The 21045-nt window shown below is 41.0% G+C and overlaps 1 long non-coding RNA gene across 1 annotated transcript; it reads left to right on the top strand.

The window, feature by feature from the left end:
• Positions 1-501: 501 nt before the first annotated feature.
• Positions 502-5843, top strand: LOC308640888. The gene is made up of 2 exons (XR_014020374.1): positions 502-595; positions 4934-5843. It is a non-coding gene; the product is annotated as an uncharacterized lncRNA (long non-coding RNA).
• Positions 5844-21045: the final 15202 nt, after the last annotated feature.

Raw genomic sequence — 21045 nt, 5'->3', positions numbered from 1 at the left:
GGCCCACAGTGAAAGTCTTTGGTAGGTGTAGCCAGGACTGCAGACATTCCAACATCTACCAGGCCACATGTAGAACATGGGTATGAGAATGGCAGATTGAGTCTATTTCACTGTCTCGCTGCCCCCAGACAACTTAGGGGCACTCAACCACTGAGCCACATCTCCAGCCATCTTTTGTATTTTATTTAAAGACAGGGTCTCACTGAGTTGCCTAGTGCCTCACTGTTGCTGAGATTGGCTTTGAACTCACGATCCTCCTGCCCCAGGCTCTAGAGCTGCTGGGATTACAGGCGTGTGCCACTGCGCCCAGCCAAAGTATTCTTTACTAAAAGGTACCAATTAATCTTCCATCTCTTCTACACAGCACATGGGAGAGATGCCAGGATCTGTGTGCTCCACTAAGTGACATTCCTCCCATCTTCCCATCTTATTCTGTATCCTCTCATGACAATCATGGGATCACCCCCCTCAAGGTCTAATTTCCTCTTTTAACAGGTTTTCATCCATCTTCTGGAAGAATGAATATAATAATGCCATTCTCTGACATTTTTTCTTGTAGTGCTGAGGATGGAACCCAGGGCCTCATGCATCCTAGGTAAGTGTTCTACCACTAGCTACCCCACCAGCCCCATTCTCTTACTTTTAAAAATGTCTCTTTCTTCCTAACAAAAAGAGACCACAATTATAGGCTGCAAGTTAGGAAACACTGTCCACTCTGATCGCAGCTTTCTTTCAACTTTGCTTCCTACTACTTTCCTTTGTGAATATTATGTTGAAGCTAAATCTCTGTGCCATTGTATCCCTGCAGCCAGTGAATTTTTAAATGCATTAATCAGATCATGCCTCTCCTGTGTTTAAAACCGTCCAATGTCTTGTATAACCACATTGCAAAACTGATTGGCAGTTCTACTAAACAGACCATGCGTATTCTCAGTGCCTTTGCAGTTTCTCTCCTGGATGTGTTTCCCACATAAATTCATGAACAAGCTGTCCTTTTAAAAATGTGCAAAGATATTCAGAGCCGCATTGTTTGTAATAACACCAAACTCAAAACTACATAAATGGCCCTAACACTATGATGGATAAAGGAAATACTATATAGCAATGATAATAAATTTTAGAGCTATATGCAAAAGTAAAATGAATCTCACAATATAATTTTGAGGAAAAAAAAGTTCAAACATAAAATAGTACAAGTTATAGTCTTCTATTTGTGTGAAGTTGAAAAGCAGGTGAAATAGAACATCATTAGCCTGGAGGAGGGTGGTGATTAGGAGCCTGTAATGGATTAAATTGTGCCCCCCACCCCCCCGCCACACCATAGGTACTTTTTAAAGGTGAGCTATTTGGAAATAAGGTTTTTTAAAAATGATGTAAGTAAGTTAAGGGTTGCTATAATTTGGATCTTAAGTGTCTACAGAGGCCCTGTGTTAAAGGTATGGTAGCCAGCCTGTGGCACTACTGGGAGGTGGTAAAACCTTTAGAAGGTAGTGCCCAATAGAAGGAAGTGAGGTCATTGGGGTCATGCCCTGGAAGAGGATATTAAAACTTCAGCCCACTTTTTGTCCCTTTTTCTTTCACTTCCTGGCTTCTGTGGGATGAGCAGCCTCCTCTACCATGTGCTTCTGTCAGGATATGCAGCCTTTCCACAGGCCCAAAAGCAATGAGTCAAACAAAGCAAGGACTAAGAATTTCAAAACTGTGAGCCAAAGCCTATCCTGCTTCTCAATTGATTATCTCAGGTGTTTTGTCAAAGCAACAAGAAGCTGATGAACACATGGCTCTCAAGATGAGATCGTCTTAGATTTCAGGTGGGCCCAAATGCTGACTTCTGTTCTTATAAAACAAAGGAGAGAGAGATTTTTGAGACCCACAGAGGAAAGGACCATGTGAAGATGGAGCAGAAATTGGAGCAATGTATTGATAAGCTAAGTTGCCAAAATCTACCAAAAGCTAAGAGGGAGGCACGGAAGTGTCCCTCAAACTCGGCAGAAGGAGCTTACCCTACTAATGTGTTGATTTCAGACATCTTGCCTTCAGAACTATAAAGTGAGTAAATTTCTGTTGTTTTAAGTGCACAGTTCTTCTTAATTTGATATAGCAGCTATTGGAAACTAATACAGGTGTGTATGAGGCTACCAAGATGCAGATAAAATTCTAGATTTTTATTGTTGTAATTGTTCTATGTGAGTGAGTACACTAAGCTTATAAAAACTATCGTGCTACACAATCTTCTATGTCTGTGTGTTTATTTAACTTCAAAAAGTGAAAATATATGATTACCCTTTACCACACTTTGAAAGAAGCTCGGTTATCATGGTATAGCAGTCAGGATAATATAGGTCATTGTGAGTAACAAATGATCCCCCCAAATCCAAAGCAATAATAGTCTATACTTCACCCATGATACGTGTCTTAAAGGATCAGCTGTGGCTCTGCTTCACATCATCTTTGTGAACTAGATCAAACTTTAATTCCTATATGAAGTCTTTCCAAAATTCTCTAGGCAGATAAATGATACAACAGAAGTGTCTTTCTCCAATTATATTATTTTTATTTTGGCTACTTGCTTGCACATTTATTTCTGGTACTAGGTGTGAATGCACAGATTGTAAGACTATCATCTATATGGAGCATAGCTTAATGATTGGAAGCACATATTTTATACCAAACTTGATGTCAGACAGATTTTGGTTTAAAATCCATTTCTAGTGACCTTGGGTAACTTAATTAATGCCACTTATTCTCAATTTTCTCTATGTAAAATAAAGATAGAAGTATTACTAACTTTAGAGTATAATGAGTATTAGAGATGAAAAGCTTTAAAAATAATCTAAAGCATCTATAAGGTACTCAATAAATATTACCTATTTAACATTATTGCATACCTACTGTATGCCAGGCTCTGATCTCAGGTTCTAGAGTTAGTAGTGAACAAGACAAATTCAAGATCCTTAGTGGGACTGGCTGTCATTGAAACTATCACTAGCTGGTATTTGTACACCCAGTAGCTATCACAATGCTCAATATACAGTAGGCCCATAATAAATGCTGTGGAACCATTGGTACCCATTCTCAGTGGTACCCTGAAGTATCATGCTTACTCCTATTCTACTCTTAACTTCTTGTCTTTATCAGATTTTCCTTATCACTTTTCTCCATTGATTCTTGTTCTTATTTTTCCATGAGTCATTCCCTTTAAAAAAAATTAGTTTTTTTGGGTGAGTGTTTGAACCTCATTACGTTAGTATTGCATACATAATAATCCATGCTAACAGATGCCCTATTTATGAGGAAATGTAAAGCCATGATGTGGGGAAATTATTCATCTCATGTTTTTGTTGAAGAAGCAAAACACACAGTAAATTAAGTCTGGTCTTCTTGAAATTCTGCATTTAAAGAAATTGTGATAGGAGCTGGGGAGCACACTTTGTACAATGTGGCATTAATTATTCAGTCATTCTGAATAGGCTTCAATTGCATTACATGGGAAAACGGAAGAGCCCTCCAGTGGCCAAATAATCCTCTCAAATCCCAAGGGTTATTTGCTGCAGACAGCATCTCCAACTGAATGAAATGTCTGCTTCATCTTCTGTGGGGAAAGAAAGAGGGCAAGACCTATTCAAGTCTCGTTTTCTCATTTTAAAAAGGAATTTTGTCTGATTTTACACAGACAAGTTTTGAAGCATATTATTTGATGTGTTAAAGGAGAGATCATCCCTCTTTTTCAAAAGCTAAGCATTGAAATCTGACACATTTTTTAATTGAGCATCTATCGTAGGTCCAACTCTATGATGGGTTTTGTGAAAGGAGATAGTGTTTGGGGGAGGAAGAGAGGAGAAAACATAGTTTCTATCTTCAAGGGACTTGCAGACTGCTGAGAAGACAAGATTAATTCATTTGGACAATACAGTGATCATTTATAGTGCTAACCTTGCTCTTTCTTATGAGAAACAATGTTTGATTTTCTCTTCAGAGTAAGGGAAATAATGTGTCTCAGGAATAAATGAAATTCTATTTGCTATTTACTGAGGGCAGGCACTTTCCTAGGTATAAGAATGGGGAAGAGCAATATAAACATGGTCCCTGCCTTCTGGATACTTACAGTCTGTAGGAGACTAACAATGAATAAGCAATTGTAAAAAGTTGGGAGAAATGCTTGGATAGATCAAGTACAGCTAGGAGGACACTGGGAGGAAGCATTTAGCCAAAACTGAGGAGGGAAAGGTGGTCAGTGATGGTTTTCTAGAGAAAGTGAGCCATGCCTAAAATAAAGAAGTGATGAGGTTGGGATTAAAATGTTCTAGAAAGAGAGATTGTGGAAAGGGAAGTGCTGACAGTGAGGCTGGCAGTTGAGAGGCTGAAAGACATTGAGTGCAACTGGGTGAAGGGGTGTGAGGAGAGAAGAGGTAGGGGCCCTGCCACATGATGGCCGTTATGGCTAAATCCTGCTGCCTGTTAGACTGATGCCTGGATACCACATAGACACGTCCTTTGGTTATCAACCACCAAATCATGCTGTTTCATGAGAACTTATTTTGGTTCCAGTTTCTCAGAAGAATACACATGGCTATTTTTGACCCTAGTTTATTGTCCAAATTCACACCTATGCTCAGGTCAACTCCTTGATGCCAACCCAGTTTGGGTTCTGATTTTCACTTTCGCTTCCCATCAAGAAACTTCAGTCCTCCTTTGGCATGACCATTTCTCCATCACTGTTTTTAATATTATATCTTCCACCTGTCCCTTCTGGATACCAAGTCCACCCTCTGGATTAGACCCCTCTGCTGGGCACAACTAGATCCTAGAAGGGGTGATCAGTGAGGCCTGAATCAGGCAGGAAGGATACAATTTACCAATCGAAAAAGGCTATCAGCATTGATACCTTGGCCATTCAAAGGGAACACCTGACTGCTTTATTTTTCACCTGCAGGAATCACCAAAGAAAGACATTGGCAGAGAGTGATCCAACATCAAAATCTACACAGACGAAAATCAGGGCTGATTTGAATGTGAAAATTGTCAGAAAGCTGAACATCTGTCCTGAGCTTTGAACTTCGCCATGAAACAACATGGCCATCGAATACCAACATGCATAAGCCCCTCAAAATGAATTCCTCCACAAGAACAAGAAGAGAGGGCAATACCCTCTTCCAGATCTGACAAGGTGACATGTGAAATCTTTCCCAGTATCCAGGCAGACCTCATCTCAGTGCCCATTAAGCCTTCCCATGCTTCACTGACATCCAGAAAATGACCCCTGGCCTTCAATATGGAGAGAAAAAAAATGGTTTTTGAAGGGAAATAAATATGCTTTCTTTTTCATCACAGAAAAATACACTTTGCCAGAGTGATAAGGAAGGTTAGACCTTTGAGTGACATTGGCCTGAGGGGTCAGAATGACAGGGTCACTCATTCAGACTTGTGCAGAAAGTAATTTGGGCCCAACAGCGTTTTGCTCAGTAGACAGCAGCCATCAGCCCAAACTGCACGTTACCTGCTGCTGGATGACTTGCTGTGTCATCACAGATCACAGGGATGCAGACTCCAAAGATGCACCTGACACTTTTAATGGAGAAGGCTTTTTTTAAACATAAACAGTACCCCCAGAACTTGCAGAGCCTCACAGTGATGGCTTAGAGCTAAATACAAAATTGTGCTATTAACTTTCTGCACTTGAAACTTGGGATTTCCTTCAGGATAAATTTTTCAATGCTGGGTCTGATTCAATCTTTAGTAAAAAGTTTGGGAAGGGTAAAGGGTATACAGATTCTCACCAAACAGTACTAGATTTTACCTCCTTGTCCAAAAACCCTGGAAAATAAATGTAATATTAATTCAAATCTCCAATTGTCCTCATCTTCATGGAAGTTTTTGTTGCTGTTTTTTGTCTGTTTGTTTTAATTGTAAGAACACTTTACTTGAGATCTATCTCCTTAACACAGTTTTGAGTGCACAATCCAGTATTGTTAAGTATAGACACAATGTTGTACAGCAGATATCTGGAAATTATTTATCTAACAGAACTAAAACTTAATACCTGTTAACATACCTGAAACCCAACATTCTACACTCCATTTTGATGACTATATTGGAATTTCTACAACTCAACAGCAAAACCAAACAAAATCAGAACAAAACAAAACAAAAACACCTACAAATAACCCAATTAGAAAATAGGCAAGGGAATTGAACAGATATTTCTCCAGGGAAGATCTATAATGGGCAATGGGTGTATGAAAGGTGCTCAACATTATTAAATGTCAGGGAAAGTTCTTCCCCCTTGGATTCTAAGCCATCTTGAGGCCAGAGGAGGAGAGGGAAGAGAAATGTACCAGTGTATCTCCAGATCCAGTGATGCCAATGGTGTGTGTGTGTGTGTGTGTGTGTGTGTGTGTGTGTGTGTGTAAGTGGGTAAAGTGAGAGAGACATTGGGAAATTGGGGTGAAGGGGAAGTGACAGTAGGTTCCCAGAGACTGTATCTAATGTATGGGAAGAAAGTAAATGCTTTGTAGTCCACCAGTCAGGGTTTTCCCTGCCTCTGATGCTAATCAGTCTGGCCCACCCCAGCCACATCACTATTCTCTCTCAGTCTCAGTTTCTTTAACTGCAGAAGCTGGAAGAATAGCACCTGCCCACTATAGTTGTTGTATGGATTCACAAATGAAGTAAAGGAGTCAAACAGCTCAAAGAATAACAAGGCCCAGGCAACAAGATGAAAGTTAAACTCAGCTGGGCGTAATATAATAGGGAAGTCAGGCACAGAGAAAAAGGAGAAAGTGCATGCTCCGTAGAAAGCATTTCAAATTCAATTTTTTATAAAAACCAGTCAATGCATATCCGGTAGTCAAATATGGTCAGGGCTCATCCATTTTTATTTCTTAAGACACACCTGGCCCTAAAATGAGGCAGCATTTGTTTTGTTATTGTTATTTCCTCCAAGTGAAGCCCCAGGTTGGCCATCCCAGACTCCTCCAAAGACTCCAAATACCTGAGTGGAAGCTTGCCCTAGAACCTGGCTGTTTTCTGTTTCTCACAAAGCTACAGGATGTCCCTCACCAGCCGGGAAGAACTGCTGATTCACAGTTGAAGCCTGACCTGGGCTGCACACAATCTCTATCTTCAAATGCCTCCATGGCTTCCTCCTACAGCAAGCCTCTTCCACCTCCCTCTTCCCTCTACCCCTCCTGCCAGGTTGCATCCAAGGACTGAGAATCACTGGCAAGGATGCCCAGACGAGAATAAACACCGAAGTCATCCACCAGCCAAATGTCTGCTTGGAGTCACATCTGGTCCTCTCTCTTCCCCAGGCTTTTGCAGGTCAGAGCCTGGCCACACCGTATGATTAGATGTTCAGAAGAGAAGTCTTCCCACTCCCAGCTGTTCAGGAGCCAGACTCGAGTCTCAGAATAGCAGCCTATTGACCCAAGGACAAGATCAGGAGCAAATTAGGTGGAATTTCATCTTTCTCTATGGGAAATCCTTCAATTCTAGAGGCTAGAAGTTGAAAACAGCCTTCGACTCATGTTGACCAGCCCTGCAGCCAAGGGATCCCTTCCAGCTTAGGTATAGCTTCTAATGTGAGGCCAAGAACAAAAAATAGAAAAGAAAGGAGGATGCTTTAGGTTTTTGCTCTTTAACATGGATCACACCACTATACCTCATCGTTTTAGAGATACCCAAGCATCTTGCCATTGATTTATTTTTTCTTCTGGAAGCCCTGAGATCCAAGGGATGGGACAGGAGAATTTTCATGTAGGTTTATGGTTCCACTCCCAATATTATTATTTTACTCTTTTTTATGCTATGGCAGAATAACACCAACTGGATAATTTATAAAGAAAAGAATCCAGGTGTGATAGTGCATGCTTATAATCCCAGCTACTTGGAAGACTGAGGCAGGAGGATCACAAGTTCAAGTCCAGCCTGGGTGACTTAATGTGAACCTGTCCAATTGAAATTTTTAAAAAGGGCTGGTGATATAGGTTGGTGATAAAGCCCTTGCCTAGCATGTGCAAAGTCCTGGGTTCAGTCCCCAATACTGGAGGAGAGAAAAGAGAAAAAGAGAGTGGAGGGAAGGAAAATCAGATACATTTTTCCAAGTTCTGGAGGCTGGCAAGTACCATACCAAGGTGCCAGTGGTTGGCAAGGGTCTTCATGCTGTGTCATCCTGTGACAGAAGGCAGGAACAAGGGTAGGTGAGGGAATAGGGTTGTAACTCAGTGGTAGAGCACTTGCCTAGCATTCATGAGACCCTGGATTCCAACTTCAGCACTGCTAAATATTAATAAATACATAAATAAAAGAAGAAGGGACTGAAGTTGTTTTTATGGCAAATCTACTTTTTCAATAACTAACCAACTCCCATGATAATTACATTGATCTATCAAATCACCTCTTATTGGGCCCCACTTACCACCTTTGTTACAGTAGAGATTGTTTCCAACACACAAACTTTGGGAACACATTAAAACCATATTATTCTATCCCTAGCTCCCCAAGTTCATGACCTTCTAAGAATACAAAATGTATTAATTCTATCCCAATAGTCCTCCCAATCTTCATTTCATCCAGTATTGACTGAAAAGTCCAAAGTCCAGGATCTTGTATAAATCAAATAAGGGTGAGACTCCCAGCATGACTCATTCTGAGACAAACTCCTCTCCAGCTTAGAGTTGTGAAATCAAAACAAGTCACATGCTTTCAAAGCACAGTGGTGGGCCAGGCATAGGATTGGCATTCTCATCCAAAAGGAAAAATAGGCAGGATGCTGGTAACTGGACTTCAATCAGTCTAAAACCAAACAGATAGAATAAGATAGAGTTTTAACCTAAAAAAACAATCTCCTTCAACTCCACATCCTGCCTGTTGGACACACTGGGGTGGGGCTTAGACTTCCAAAGCCTCAGGCAATCCTACTCCTGTGGCTTTGGTGGATTCAGACCACACTTCAGCTCTCTTGATTTGGAGCCTGGTGCCCACAGCTCTCCCAGGCATCTGGTGCATGCTGGTGGTCTTACAGCTCTGTGGTCCTGGGGACTATCCTACTGTCACTACTCCACCAGGCATTGCCCCAGTAGGGGTTCTCTACTGTGGATATGCCCCTGCAGCAAGCTTCTTCCGGCTGTCTGGTAACATCCTTCAAAACCTAGGTGGAGGTCCCTCACCCCCAGCCCTAGTATTCTTCACATCTACAGAGTGTGCAGCATAGGAACATCACCAATTCTCACTACTAGTTCTTCAGAATGATGGCATGAGCTACCCTCAGGCCTATTTTGAGTCACAGTTGTGGCAGCTACACTGAAATTCAGGAAGCAAAGACCTGCTTTGGCTCTAGGTGTTAGCATGTAAAAGTTGCCATGGGTACATGCCCTGAAATCACTTTAGAGGTCTGGATTTGTGATGGGAGGAGTACCCCGAAGATCTTTGAAATGTCTGGGGTAATTTTTCCATTGTCTTGATGATCCCTTCTATGTGGAAGGTCTCTTGGCCACACCCCTGGCTTGTACTTCAGAGCATACCTTTTCACTTTTTCATGTAGCCAGTCTGCAAACTTTTCATGCCTTTCCATTCTACTTCTTTTTTTTAATATAGATTCTATCTTGAATTTATTTTTTTTCTCTTACATCTTATTCCATGTGGTTAAAAGTACATGAAGTCCCTTATATATTTTTTTAGAAATTTCTCCCACCAGGTATCCTAGCTATTAATGTAATACTACCTAATACCACCTACCTCTTAAATTCTGCCTTTATAAAGCCAATGGGCATGAGCGCAACTCATCCAAGTTCTTTGCCACCTTTTAACAGGGATAGCTTTTACCCTACTTTCCAATATCTTGTACTTTATTTCCATCTGAGACCTCATCAAAAAGCCCTTTAAGATTCATATTCCTACAACATACTATTCACAACCACAAAAGTTATTTCTAAGAAGTTCCAGGCATTCTCCACATGTCCTCTCTTCTTCTGAATACTCACAAAAATCACCCTTAACACTCCACTTACAACAATCTAGTTTTTTTCTAGACTGCACCTCCAAATTCTTGCAGCATCTACCCATTACCCATTTCCAATGATGCCTACACATTCCCAGTGATCTGTTACAGCAATAGCCACACTTCTTGGTTCTAATCTTCTATTTTACTCCATTTTGTGTAGCTATAACATAATGACACAGACTGGGAAATGTATAAAGAAAATAAATTTATTTGTCAAAGTATTAGAGACTGGAAAGTCCAATATCAAGATGTTGGTATCTTGCCAGGGCCTTCAGACTGCATCATCTCATGTGGAAGATGTCAGGGCAAGTGAGCATGTAAGAGATAGGGAGTGGGGAGAGCACAATTGGAGGCCCAATCTTCTAGTAACTGACCCACTCTTTTGATAATAATGTCAATCCACTCATGAGGGTACAGCCCTCACAGGGTACAATTACTTCTTAGCCTCCACCTCCCAGCCATTATTGCACTGGTAATTAAGTTTCCAAGATCTGAATTTCAGGAAACACACTCAAGCCATAGAAATCATCTTGAAGAATGAGTTCTGCTGCCTTCGAAATTTCCTCTTCACCACCAATAGAAACTCATTCTACATCCAGGCTTCATTCCTTCATATGATCATCATTGTCAACCATCGGAAAATACTACACATGTGATTATATTAAGAATGACATTTTTCAAAGTCCCCAGTAGATATTGTGCAAAATGCACATGTCTTAAACTCCCCACAGAAATTACTATTCTATCATGAGGATGCACCTTATAGAAAGGTCCTCTGGTGATTGGAAGGGGAGGTCTTGGCTAAGGGTTGCTCCTTTAGAGAGTGGAGGAAAGTAAGGGTGTGGCCTTCACATTCTGAGCTCCAGAAGTCAAGGACCATGTCTTCCCATGTGTCACAGTTGATAGAATCTGGTGCAATCTGTTTTGCTGGATTGGTATTTGCATAGCAATTGCCTAATACATGCATAACCCAAATAACCAAATAAGCTGATTAAATCCTCCTATTTCATGTAAAAATCATGAATAGAGGGAGGGGGAAGCAGGAGCACTTGAACTAGACAGGCACTTGAACTCTTTTCTACTCTTAGTTTCTTCACAGTAATAAGATGGGATTGAAATAAATGATCAATAAAAAGTTCCCTTCCAACAGCAAAATTATGTGATTAAATAATTATGTAATGGACATTTAATGAATTTAATTTTTCTTCCTTCTGGAGTATCAATCCTTGGTTTCATGGTCTAGTAGTAGAATCATGACATGAGGCTAATTTAACACTGTCATCAGATCCCAATGCAGTCTTGGCTCAGTCTCTTCTTGTTGCTTATGGGGGGAATATTAAGGGAAGGAGTGAGTGCTAGCAAAGGACCAGAGTTCCCCTAAGTAAGCAGGGGACAGCTGGCCCTAGAGTTCATGCTCTAGCATCATGGGCAACACTCCAGCTCCAGGAGCATAAAGAAAAAATGTTGTTGAAACTCCTGACCAAACAAAGGTCCTTGCACCTGAAAATATTTTGTCAAAAAAAAAAAAAAAAAAACTCAAATGAAACAAATATGAGAGGAGGGTAGAAAATGGCTGTATTTGAAGCAGAATCATGAATCCACACAGAATGTTTCTGAAGATTTCTATGGTGCACCAGCATCTCCTTAAAGTAATAGCAAACAGTTTAGATCCATTATTTAGTTTCCATGGAAAATAAACAACAGGTTCGAGTAGAATAGTAATAGTGGATTTAGCTCTCAGTCCCCATTCATCTTCTGTGCCCATGCATTTTTAAGACAGGAAAGCATTTTCCCAATTATAGCTGGAACAGGAAGGAAAGAAGGAGGTGAGCTGGTTTGCCAGGCGCCTGGGTGCACCCGCAAGACCTGGGATCAGAATGGATGTGTCCCTGGTGTGACAGTAGCTGAGTATCACCTTCAGGGTCAAAGGAGGGAGTACTTGGTCCTGTCCAGGTATGATCAGTCCCTAGGTGAGGCCAGGAGGCTGTGAATGTTTATGGGTTCACCTTGTCTGTGTGGGTGCAGATATGTCTTATATCTGAGTTCTGGGGATCTCAGACTGGAGCACCCGCACTGCCCACACAGTCCACAGTGTTCCTCCTATCACAGAACAAGAGACTGGAGGTATCCGGGTGTGCTAATTCAGTGACTCTGCTAAGTAGCCTCTGCCTCCCCTGCGAGGTCACCTCTGGGCAATCGGGTCAGTTACCTCCTGGAAAGCAAACTGGGGAGACTGGATCTAGCTTTGTGTGTCTCATTTGCTGGGGGAGATGCTGGAACTCCTGACTGTGGCCTCTCACTGTCTGACCACACTTCCTTACTTAAGAATAGAAATGACTTCACAAATCCAAAATAGCAGTAGCCATGAAGCAAAACAGCGAGGTTCAGGCACATAGGAGCCAAATTGAGAAATGAAAACAAAAATTAAGATGAAAATTTAAAACCCATCTGGTATCCAACTTGAGATTAGGGTCTTCTTGTGGGGCTCTGCCAGGATGAACCTCTGACATTCTGGGACTGGAGCTTTCAGAATGGCTCTGTTCTAATGAGGCAGCTGTGAAATTGATCTATTTTTTCTAATATCCTGTTTTGGTCATTTTGTAAAAGCATTTGAATATTTCAGATTTTGGTATTGGATAGAGTTGTTTGCAATTTTTAATATAGTCGAGGGCATAGTGCACATAGAATTCCAAACTCCATCCCCTCCTCCAGGTCCAAAGGGATCCACTCTCCTCTGTCTGCAGACATTAACCCTGGGAGAGGGAACCAAAGCGCGCTGGCTCCAATCGCTCTCATCTCACCTTTCAGTCTAAATTCCTGTCTAGTAATTACTGCCTGTGATTCCGAGTGGTAATACATAGTTATCAGCAAGCACTCGTCAGAGGGGTTAGCAGAGCGGGGCTTCCACCGTAGCCTCAGAGGAGAATCTTCATTATATTTTTGCTGAGTTACTTCACCCCATGGCTATTTGTAGAGAGTTATCTCCTCTCTGCAGGGCTAGTTTGCTATGCTCAGTCTTGATTATGGACCATTCTTCCCCTCCCTGCACACCCACCCCCCATAAAAGCACAGAAGAATTCAGCAGACCAGATTCTCCTAGGAAGAAGTAAGACTCAGGCCTGTTGTAAGCCTTTGGAACAAGTCTTTCGCTCTTGGCTTTCTCCTCCCAAACCCACCACCCTGCAGCCTGAACCCTCACTCATTATCAGGTGAGGGTAAGCCATGTATGTAATCATTCTGTGTCTCGGTTTCCTCCTCTGAAAAACGGGGTACAATGGTACCTACCACCTGCCATATAAGGCATTTGTGAAGATGAAACCAAAATTGTCACTTAGCTCAATTTAATTTTTAATCTCAATTTAATTTTTAAACTCAAAATTAAATTGAGTTTCTTGTGTCTTGTCAAAGCTCAGATAATAAGGGTTGATGCTATTATTATTATTATTATTATTATTATTACTGTTATTTCTATTGAAGTTTTGCTATGAAATTTGAAACTAACTGATATCACACCAAAACAATGCTTACCAGTTCCTTAGCTGTGCTTCTCCCCTAGGTGGACCATTTGCTCCTTAACAGCAGGCACTCCAACCTGGGGCAGGGCCTCTGAACATGCACATTGCTTCAATTCCACCTCTGATAGCATCTCTTTTTCTCTGATCTCAGGGTCATTATTCTGCATATGTATGATTTTTTTTTTTTGAGTATTGAGGAAAATTGTCCTCTTTTCTCAGCTTCTGTCTGCTCAACTCTCACAAGATGGGCCTTCAGGAAGAGCTGCCAATGGGTCAGAACCCACACAGTTCATTTACAAGGTCCCAATTTAGCAGCCAGTGGGATTCCCACATTGACAGAAACAGAAAGCTCTTGTGCTTCTGTGCTTCTTCACCTTTATGCCAGCCTTGCAAAAAATGTATCATTAGGCCATTTTACTGTGCGCCTTGGTCTGTTTTATGCTGCTATAAGAGAATACCTAATGCTGGGGATGCATAAAGCAAAAAGTTTTGTTTGGCTTATGATTCTGGTGTCTGAAGGATCCAAATAACATGGTGCCAGCATCCGAATGAGAACCCCAGAGCTGTGTCAACACAAGGTGGGGAAGTGGAAAGGGAATCGGCCACATATAGAAGAAAGGGCATCATCTGTGTGAGCAGCGAAGCAAGAGACTATGAAGAGGAGGTCTGGCTCTTTCTTCCAATGGCAACTTGAGGAAACTAAATAATCCACTCCTTTTAGACCTGACCCAGTGCAGTAAGACAGTAGGAATCCACTCATGAGGGCAGATTCCTAATGGCCTAATCCGATCTTTCTAGGCCCAGCCTCTTAAAGCCTCCACCACCTCAACACCACTATATTGGCAAATGGAGCCTCAACATGAGTTTTGATGGGGTAAAAATCGCGTTCAAACCAGACCACTGTGGTTTTTAAAAGCTTGGTGTTTTCAGCAACTTGTCTTTGGCAGTGTAACCTCTGACGATGGAGAAGGGACTGATCCCTGCACATCAAAGAGGACCTGAGGACACGACCTAGGAGCAATGCCTAGAAGGATGTAAGAAGACGTAACAATTCTGACTTTGCCCTTCCCTTTCTCAATTCTCAGAGTGCACCGTGGTGTGAACGTGGTCCTGTCAAAAGTCTGACCTGCCCCATGGCCCACCTCTTCACCTCTGCTTCAGCCACCAGGATCTTCCTCCCAGTTTTATCCTTTGTCCCTTTACATTTTCACATTTGGTGGGGTAATCCTTTCCTCCCTCCAGTGACCCGACCCACCTCCATTTTTAAAATGGCCTCTGATTAAAAAAAAATGCCCTATTTCCCAAGGAATTGTTGGTCTGTATCCTTCTGCTGCACTTCAGCATCAGGTCCCTATTCCATTGCTCTGAGATAATTTCTTTTTTTTGGATTCTCTCTCCTAGTAGTCTCTTAGAAGACTACTCCTATTAGAATCTTGAATGCCAGAGTTTAAGGTTTATCTATTTTTATAGTCATGGCCTGTAGCAGATGGACTGACACACAGTAGGTGTTTAATGCATATTTTTTGAATAAATTGAGGTTGATAAATGAAACCCATGGATTCCCATTATTTACTGAGTCCCCGCTGACTCTCTTCAACACAGATAACGAAGGCTGAATTGTTAGAATAATAGCAATCAAGAATCTGGAAAGAAACTCAAGTGAAATTAAAGGACTCCTTCAAGGGTTATCAGTGTAATGCACCCTCCCTCCATGAGCAGGAGGAATTTCAGTGGTGTACAGCTCCCTGAAAAGTCTGGCCACCCCTCTATAGCTAAAAAGAATGGCATGTTAACTCTGTGCATGGCACACAGAGCAGAGGCTGGGGTCTTCCAGGGCCTCCATGTTGGCAGTCAGCCTGAAGACTCACAGAGCAAGCATCCAACATGAAGCCCACCAGGCCTGACACTGACCCACTACCCTGCAGGAGCCTTGGGAGGCACTTAAGGGGGAAATCCTGGCTAGGTTGAGTTCAGCTCCATGATGGTACACTGACATGAAAGTGCTGAGTTTCTTTTTTTCTTCTCTCTGTGTGTACTCCATGATAGACCTAGGATGCTCTCAAATGCCCAGAAGTACCGAAGAAATGGAGATCAATGCAATGAGAATACTAAATTACCAGAAGAGATAAACAACAAATAAATACATTGGGAATGTAAGGACAAGACAAAAGAAGGGTTGGATATAAAGAAAAAAAGAGTGATCCAAACCAGAAGGCTGAAAGATGGTGATCCTATAGATGTGGTTCACTTCCTCTGAATGAACACCAACTTACCACATATCCATATCTATTAAGCCAGAAGAGTAGCATGTGGTAGTCATAACATAAGAAGGAGCTTTAGCAATTGAAATGCCATTTTAAGGATGAAGAGACAAAAAGCTCAGAGAAGTAAAGCAATTTGCAGAAGCTCACACAGCCGGTTTGTAACCAAGCCAGGATGAGAACCCAAATCTCCCTCTCCACCTCTCAATCACCAGGTCTCTTCTGAGCAGCATTTCAGATTCTTAGAAGGCAACAACTCTCCCTGCCAAATAAACAAACTGTCTTGTTCTGTGTTGAACCTGGTGTCTGGAAGGAGTTAAGCACCAGGTCTGGAAGGCCAAGGGCTGCTGAGATCATTTGTCTAAGGTTTGTGCCTATGAATTTGTGTTTGTGGCCAGATGCCACATTGAACATTAAAGTCAGGTAGTCTAAGGGAAATACAACAATCAGCTATTTCTTTCCTTGTTCATGCTCTCTAACCCCTAACTTGATGAGGTCCCGAGGGATTTTTTTTTTTCACCACGCTTTCATTCCTGAAGCCTCTGCAATTTGACTTCCCATCAGCTCCTGCCCCGACTGCCCTGATTTTGCACACTCGCATGCTCACCCACACTTACCAAACAAATAATTTTATCAAGTGGCCATGTTGACGATAGCTTCTAAACAGCTGAGCTCAGGAAAAAGCTCTGGGGATGGGTTCAGATCAGGAGTTATCTTCCCTAACATGCTGTTGCTGGATTTGCATACTCGTGGGCTGGATGTTTTAATTAGTGTTGTCTGCTGATTCGGTCACAGCTCCCTATGGACTGCTTTGCTTCTCCAGTGAGTGGTCGAAGAAGACTACTCTTCAGAGGTTGAGTGCTCTGATTGTTAGAGAAAGAAAAACAGCACCTGGGTGTCTGCCTTGTATTCATTCTTTCATGTTCAACAACTATTTATTGAGACTCTGTTAAGTGTTCAGCATTGGGCTAGAGTGTGGGATTTCTAAGAAAAATGAATGGCTTCTCCTGCTCCTAAGAAGACAGATGATGGACAACATAATAGCTGTGGTATAAGAAGATGGTGAGTGTGGAAGTGTGATGTGTTACAGAAGACCAGAGGGGGACCATTTGGTTCATCCTTGGGTATGTGGGGTGGGGGGAAGGGGTGGTTTCCAGTGCTGAGAATCAGGAAAGTGTTCCCAAAGGAAGAGATGTTCCAACCAAGTCCCAAAGGATATGAGGATGCTAATAAGGTACGGGTGGGTTTGGCAAGTCTTTCTAGGCAGAAGAAACAGCATGAAGAAGTAATTGAAGAAGACCAGCAGTATGACTGGTGGCAGATGAACAGTATAGATGGCTACATTTTGAAAAGAGTCAGTAGCTAGGAGTGTGTAAGAAGTGGAAAATGGGAAGGAGAAATAAATGTACGTGGAAAACTCATATGTGACATTTGTCTAGCATTTCAGTCTATTGTTTGCCTGCACATTGTCCCATCAGCCCTGAGAGCAACCTCATAAAGTTTACATGGAAGGTTCTGGTCCTTTCTAAGCCCACCAAGGATGCCCCAATTGCTAGCCCAGTGAGTCAGTTTCTATCTCTATCCTTCTCTGCAACACTGACTGCTGTGCCCACTGCCCATTCCTTTTCCGCCAGGATCTTAGTCATTGCTGATGTCTCTCATGGCTGTTTGGTTTTCCTAATCAATCTTTCCAACAGCTAATATGACCATAGTAACATACATACCTTCATGATTATCAAATCCAAACCTCCAGGTCCTACCCTTCTCTTGAGAGCTGTCCACAAATCTTTACCTCAGCATGAGGACATGTCCTCTTGAGTATCTGATAGGTGCCTTATTGAATATGTCCAGATGTGAGTTAATGATATCTCCATCAGAAGTTCTCTTCCAGCTGCAGTTTTGTCTTTGGAAAACTAGTCTTTCAAGATGGAAAACTATAGATGACCTCTGAGACTATCTTTCACCCTCCAAACTCATCAATCTATCAATTGTCTCTTCTAACTCAGAAACAATTTCTAGTTCAGCTCTTCTAATTCTACCACACCCCTCCTGCCTTTATTGCAATATCTTCCTGTATGGATGTTTATCAACCTGTGCCTTCTCCCAGCGCTATTACACTAACCACTAACTCCACTGTATCAATAGGCGATATATTCCAAGCCCCCAGTGGATGCCTGAAACTATAGATAGTACTGACCCATACATATACTGTTTTTCCCAAAACATACTTAATTATGATAAAATTTATGTTATAAATTAGACACAGTAATAAATTAACAATAATGACTAATAATAAAATTATACAATTATAACACTATACTATAACAATGCAATTGTGCAGGAAAACAATAGACTGAATGTAAATGTGGTCTCTCTCTCTCTCTCTCTCTCTCTCTCTCCAGATTTCTCTCTCAATATCTTATTATACTTATTCATCCTCCTTCTTGTGATGATATGAGAGGACATTCAAAGGAAGCATATTGCTGCTCTTTGGCATATCCAAATTGCCAGCATCACTACTCCTGTGCTTTGGGGCCATCATTAAGTAAATTAAGGGTTACCGGAACATAAGTAGTGCAATGTCATTACAGTCTATCTGATAAACAAGATGGCTACTAAGTAACTAAGTGACTAACAGGTGGGTAGCATATACAGTGTGTATACACTGGATAAAGGGATGATTTGCATCCTGGGCAGGATGGAGAAGAATGGTGAGATTATTTTATCATTTTACTCAGTGTGCAATTTAAAACTCATGCATTGATTATTTCTGGAATTTCCCACTTAATATATCTGGACCAAAGTTGACTGCAGGTAACTGAAACTGCAGAAAACAAAAACGAGAATAAGGGAAAACTACTGTACTTATAAATTCAGAAGAAATCCCTCTATTCCTTTCTCTCTCCCTTCCTCCAAGAAAAAACAAAAATATTTTGTAGCTCAGTGGTATACCACTTGCCTAGCCCATATGAGGCACTGGATTTGATTCTCTGCACCACATATAAATAAATAAAAGCCCATCAACAACTAAAAAATATATTTTTAAAATAACTCTCATTTGATCTGTTTCCCTAATTAAAGTCCTCCATTACCTTTAGATTAAAATCCAAAGTTTTAACTAGGCATGTGTGACCCTTTATAGTCTTCCCCTTAAATCATTTCCCAGCCCAACCATCTACATTTCTACCCATAAAAACTGTGCTGGGGCATGCTGTGCCCTTTCATGATTTATCATCTTGACACAACCTGTTCTCTCTGCTTGAAATTCTCCCCTTGCCCCAGATTGAGTTGGAGGCCCTCCTGTGTGTGCTCATGGTGCTTTTTAATGTTGCATGTTGTAAATTATCTCCTTCCCAATCAGACTAAGAATTTTATGAATAGAATCTTAGGATCCTTGTCTTATTCACAAGTATACACTGAGAGCCTAACATAGTAACTGGTACATAGTGCATGCGTGCGTGCATACACACAAACACACAAACACACACCAGTAAAATTGAATTTATTTGTAGGTCTTCAAGACCTGATTTGAAAGTTGCCTCTTTTTTGAGGCCTTCTTTGATTTCTCCAGTTCTTTATTACCCCATTTGTTATTCTGAGTTATTACCTTTTATATTCTTTTACCACTGAATTGAGCTCCTAAGTGATGAAGAATACCACCCCAAACTGTAGATAATTCAAGGTTAGGATTCAAAGCATTCCCTGATAAACAAATGAATCATCAATATACAGAAAAAGAAATGAATATTTGGAGAAGTTGAGAATCTTGTTGGTTGAAAAAATCAACCACTGATATATTTGAGGCCAAAATCCTCTTGCTCTGGGTTCACAGATTTTTCTTTTACAGCACAACTAGAAGGTCTGATTCCCCTATACAGGACCACCTCTGTGAAAATTCTCTATGAGGCATGGTGCATTTTCTTGGGCAATGGAGACTTTCAGTGGGTCAGAGGCCACTGCACATAAGGCAGCCGCCACCTCTCTCCTAAGGTGACACACAGTCTTCACAATTGGGCAGCAAGTTATGCCTCTAAAATTACTCTTAGGAACAATAGAGCCTCCTAACAAATGCTGAGGCACAGCCTGTGCTTCTTATGGTGAATGGAACCTGCATTAGACTCCAGCCATTTAGCAGCTCTGTGACCTTGAACAAGTCACCTGTCTTGACTGAGCTGTGTTTTCTTAACAATGAAAAGAAAGTTAACTCCTCTTCATGAGTCTTGAGAAAGGGGAGAGAAAAAACAAATAACACAACAACAGCGATAATATATACATTTTTTATGTATCTTGTTATTGAATCTCTGTAAATATATTGGCATAGCAGGAGCCAAATAAATGCTAACCATGAGTGGCGTCAAGCTATTCTTGGTCTGTACAACAATCTGTTCTCTTTTCAACAATTTCTCAGAGCCTTGAATCCTCTTTAGCTTCTTTGTTAGCTTCTTAGCCCTTCAAAGTGCAAGGAAAGAATAATTTTAAATATACTTCTTATTGAATTAGAAAACCAAGATTTAGAATTCTCTTATATGGCACCACCTCTCATGAACCCCTCTGGATCCAAAATGGACATGTCTTATAGTATATGGCTTGTGCAATCCATATCATGGCCATTTAGCAAAACACTTTGATACCTTCAGGGGAAAAAAAGGATACACAAAAGAAATCCAAGAGTTATGAGAAATAAAAGAAAACCTAGGGAAGGACTTGCCTATGGGTTCAAGGCACTTTCTCAGATGCACTATGTGGATATTCCAGATTTTATGCTTCTCTACAGAAAGGACAAGGCACCCCTGGCATTAGAAACTCAGCCAAGTGATCCAAGCATCTGGGAATGTGTTAAATCTATTTCAAGGAATCCTCACAGTCTTAGTCACCTCAACTTTTATATGTCTTACATTATGAACAAAAGAATTTCAACATAGGAGCCAAGAGCCCTTGAAGAATATGGACTTATTATAAGAGGTTTCAAATTTGAGTACATATTCAGTGTCATCTCTCTCCCAGAAAAACAAAATAGTGATTTTCACATACAGCTACACTTATTTCATTTTCAAATGTATTATATATTGTTATAAATAAAATGTATTCTATATGAAATCATTACTGAATTTATAATAGCTGTTTGCCATTACACATTTCCCTACAAAGTCAGAATTAGAAAGACTAATAATAACATAAAATTTTATTGTAGAGGAATTTACAAGGGGTGTGTTCTGCAAAATATTTGATGTGAAAGATAGTGCTAATATTGAAAAAGTTTGGAAATCAC

The sequence above is a fragment of the Spermophilus citellus genome, assembly GCF_964194105.1.
Source record: "Spermophilus citellus genome assembly, chromosome: 2".
Taxonomy (NCBI): domain Eukaryota; kingdom Metazoa; phylum Chordata; class Mammalia; order Rodentia; family Sciuridae; genus Spermophilus; species Spermophilus citellus.
The sequence above is the reverse complement of the archived record's forward strand: the minus strand, read 5'-3'. Positions and strand labels throughout refer to the sequence as shown.